The 4584-nt window shown below is 45.8% G+C and overlaps 1 protein-coding gene across 2 annotated transcripts in view; it reads left to right on the top strand.

Moving 5' to 3' along the window:
- The window catches only part of FBN3 (fibrillin 3), a 295809-nt gene that overhangs the window by 60151 nt on the left and 231074 nt on the right, over positions 1–4584 (top strand). The window lies entirely within an intron of this gene.

The following is a 4584-nucleotide window of genomic DNA, read 5'->3' as shown; positions in this document are numbered from 1 at the left end:
ATACTGGCCTAAGGCTGCTTTACCACTCCATCCAGGAAAAGCACAGACCATCTGCAGATGCCTAACGAAGGGTGTTTGTGCCTGAAAGCTTGCTAAGAAGACTTTTTCCAACTATTTCAGTTGGTCTAATAAAGGATATCGGATTTACCCAAAGAGCCTTGTCTGCCTATGTCCTTAGACCAACGTGGCAATAACCTACACCAGGGGTGGGCAAAATGTGGCCTGGGGGCCAGTTGTGGCCCACCAGGCCATTCTATCCGGCCTGCAGGGCCCCTAAAAAATTGAGAAAATAAATATTTATCTGCCCCTGGCTGCCTGTCATGCAGCCCTCTATGGCTTGCCAAAACTCAGTAAGCAGCCCTCTGCTCAAAGTAATTGCCCGCCCCTGACCTACACCCATAGGCAGATTAATGAACGGTCAAGCGGGGCACAAACCCAGGGGCCCCTACCAGTTTGCAGCGCTGGCCCCGGGATCCTCATCAGCAGGGAAGTGAAAGTCGCAGTTTTAAACTCCGCGCCAATTTTTGGCGCTAAGTTTAAACCTGCGGCTTTCCCCTTTGCTTCCCTGGGAGTTGGAAGTGGGGCTCCTCCGCCACTGAGGTAGAGTTGGGTCAGGCTGGGAGAGCCATGCCGTGCCTGGGGGACGGAGGCAGGCCGGGTGGCACCGCGTCTTGGGGGGAGGGTGCCGAGCTGGGCTGGGAGGGCTGCACCCCACCTGGTGTGGGGGTTTGGGGCCGGGCCATGAGCACAGCATTGTGCTGTGCCTTTGCGGGCAGCGATGCTGGGAGGGCCTTGGGGGCTATAGCCCCCCAAAATTCATCTTAGCCCCCCGCAGCCACCCCTTCCAGCGCCACCGCCTGCCCGCAGAGACACAGTTCAGCACAGGACAGTCGGGCTGGCAGGAAGTGAGACTGAGGCATGGGGGGCTCACAGTAGAGGTAGGGGGGGTGGAGGGCTGCCTCCTTCTGATCGAGAGTGTGGGAGGGTGGAGGTCCTGTGAGGGGAAAGTGTGTGTCTGTGTCCATGTGCAGTGTGTGAAAGTAGAGTGTGCGTACCTGTGTCTGCATGCCCATATGTGTGTGTACATTTGGCCATAGTGGGGGCAGGGGGCAGGGAGAAGTGGTAGGCATGTGCCCCCCCAGCCTGGTGGGATCCACCCAGCCTCCCCTGCCAGCACTAGGAGGGGAAGGGGCCCAGCTCCCATGAGGGGAGGGGGCCTCCTATTTTGTGCTTGCCCAGAGCCCCAGTACACATTAATCTGCATCTGCCTACGCCCCAGAAGCTAAAGAAAACACGCTACAGCTAATGTAATTTTTTAAAACGTCTTTTCAATGAAAAATGATTTCTTAAACAAAATAGAAATGTTTATGAGGAACTTTCATTTTGGTTGAAACTATCTGGTTTTCTTCAATAACAAAAGAATAGCGTTAAGCCTGAAAGCAAAAAAATGAGGGGGAAAAAACAGAACCAAAATTGTTTGTTTAGTATTGAGAAACTTAATTTTATACAAAATCCAAAAGCAGGAAACTCTTAGAAAACCTAAAAGGTTTTGGGTTTTGTCTTAATATTTTGTTGGGAGGGGAACGGGACTAAGTAGTTTTGGAGCAAATTGGGGGAAAAAATGTGTTTCCTGTTTAAAAAAAAAAAAGCTTCTTGCTTTTATCATCTCTAGTATTCAATGAAGAAAGAATTGGCAGCCAAATTTTCGGCACATCATTAGCAAACCCCTAAAGAGCAAGTACAAAAAGCAAATTTCTCTGCCAAATTCAGATCTCTGTGTCAAAGTCTTCAAGCCTTTAAGTTTTGCAGGGAAAGGATTGTAAGAATTTCTTAATATAAGCAATGCAATGTATTTTCCCAACCTGATTCTCAGCTGTGAATGATGATTTTTTTTATTTTTAAAACTTTTTATTTTTAAAACAAAAATTCAGCCTAAAATAGATGTGCTGTAAAGGGACCCACCTCTATATGTGCCTGTAGGCCACCCCCTGGGAGCCACCCAAAACCCATTCACACCAGAGTAGTGCCCTCTTACTCCACCTGCCTTGCTAGTAAATTTATATGAATTTAGGAGGCTGACCTCAAAAACCAGAATGAGATCATAGGTGCCTCACCCCACCCTGCTCATCATCTGGGTGCCTCTGTCTGGTCTGAACTTTTAGCCTTGTCCATTTGAGCAGGGTGCCTTTCCTTTCAATTAGTCTCAGCCATCTGTCTTAATCAATAGCCAGCCTCTTTCTCCAGCATCTTGTTAACACTCCTTCAGGGTCTGACCCAGCTACCCTCAATGATTTTGCTGGGCTCCTATTCTCTGCAAACCAAATAATCAACAATGTCCTCACCACAGTGCCTTTTTGTGGTCCCCACAGTCCCCTTCTAGCCACCCTCTGCCTTGCAGCAAACACAAACCCTGCACAAAATCATAAGCAAATTTATATTCCGGTGTGTCCCTTTCCGGCAGAGATGCGGGGGGGGAGAAAATATGCTGTGGAAAATTTTCCAAAACAGAAAAATTTCCGGTGCTTTATTTTTCTGTGGGAAATTTTCCATTTCTAAAAATTATTTGTTTCATAAAATTCATTAGTAACAATGAATGGATGCCAATACAATATTAGGCAAGCGTGGCAGTTTCAAAGTTGTAATTAATGTTTTTCAGGTGATTATCCCTGGGAAGCATGTGAGAGAGTACATATATGTTTTATTGATTTGTAAACAGGAGGATAAATGCACTCACATAGTAATCCAAACCAAAAATAAAGTTATGAATTCACTTAATTGGCTGTGCAGGTCAAATCAAAACCAAAACATAGAACATCATGTACAGTTCTTTGAGTGTGCTAAAATTAGTGTGTCAATAGTTTTCAGTGCCTTTGGTTTTTTTCCTTAAATTTAAACAAGAAACATAAGGGAAATACATGCTATTGTGTATTGTCTTTACAGTTTTACAAGTATTCCAATAGAAATAATTTATTTCCACATAAAGCATTGGATTTGTTTGAAAATAACATTTAAAACTCATTAAGTGTACTGTATTTAATATTTTTCCTAATCAAATAGTTCAGTTCAAATACTTGCGGCTATTGGGACATAAAGTTAACATGGGGGTACTTTTTTAGTTTTGTTTACTAAATATTCTAATATTATAAAAGCCTTACTCTGTCTGTCCATAACGCTTTATTCATGCTCTGATTGGCTGATAGAAACAGCCAAACAGCGTGGGGAAGCGCAGCCATGATTCTGAAGCTTTGCCTAGGACCAGACAGAGGGTGGGGGTGTTCTGCCTCATGCAAGAGGCAGAACAGCGGCAGCATGGGTCATTAGGTGGCGGCACTCCCACCCCCCGTCATTCTTGACAGGCAATTGGCTAGCAAGTCAAATAAAGTGCTGAATCTATTTAGGGCATTGGAAAATTTTCCAATTCAAATTTTCCCAGAAAACCCATATCTCTGCTTTCCACCCCTGCAGAGCGCTTTCCCTGAGCCTACTCTGGGTCAGACCTGACTCCTCAAGGAACTCTGTTTTAAGCCCCTGCCTAGCTCCACCCTTTCTGGTCACCAGGATCCTTTTCCCTAGTGGCCCGCAGGGGTTCCTTCTTACTAATAAGCATATTTACTAATCTGGAGCATGCCTCTCCACATGCGCATCAGCAGCCTGCCTCTTCGCAAGCAGACTTACAGCTCTGCAGTCCATCTCATTGCAGCCCTCAATAACCGCCTGTAGGGGCCCCAGTTACATATGCTGTCTGGAAAATGGCATCCCAGATATCTGAAGTTTGGGGAAATTTTAAGCAATGACAAATAGGGGTTTATAGAAAGCATTAGGCAAGCTTACTATAGGTGCTGCTACCAGCTACATCTAATATACTCGATTGTATTTCATTAAACATTTATTAAATACAGGACATCATTAACAAGCGTGGGGAACAAAGGAAGGTCCCGCTGGCAACTTTCCAGGAGTACAGTGTAGCAGCTTCTCATTCAGAGGTGGGCAAAGATTTATGCAGAGGAGGGCCACTTAACGAGGTTCGGTGAGCTGTTGAGGCCCGCGTGGGTAGCCCCACCCCTTGACAGTTGCCCCACCTCCTTATTGCCATCTTGGGACCAGAAGTCCCACTCCTAAACCCTGACCTTTTCCACTAGAAGTCCCTCCCCTTGCTCCCTGGAAATGCTCCGGGGGGCAGGGGAGTGGGGAGGGGAGTTGCCATCTTAGAACCAGAAGCAAACCAAATCAAACACTAAGAGTCGAACACCTACTATAACGTATTTGAATTTTATTACAAAAAATATTTCTGTCATGATTTGTGTTTGCATAGTGTATATAGAGGTAATTGCATAATAACTCAAATCAATTTTTAGTCTCGTATATTGTGGGGTGTATGTGTGTATGGTGGGGAGTGTATGGTATTTGTGTGTGTGTGTGTATTGTGTGTGTGTGGTGGGGTGTGGAGGTGTGTGGGTAGGTATGTGTGTGTGTATGGTAGGATGTATGGGAGGGTTTGTGAGGGGGTGTAGCTGTGTGGGGGGGCATAGGGTATGTTGGGGGACTGTATATGTAGAGCATTGTGGGTGAAGGGTGTGGGTGTGT

This window comes from Gavialis gangeticus, unplaced genomic scaffold (genome assembly GCF_001723915.1).
Source record: "Gavialis gangeticus isolate Ggan-Ray unplaced genomic scaffold, GavGan_comp1, whole genome shotgun sequence".
NCBI lineage: Eukaryota > Metazoa > Chordata > Crocodylia > Gavialidae > Gavialis > Gavialis gangeticus.
This window is presented reverse-complemented; position numbering and strand designations above follow the sequence as displayed.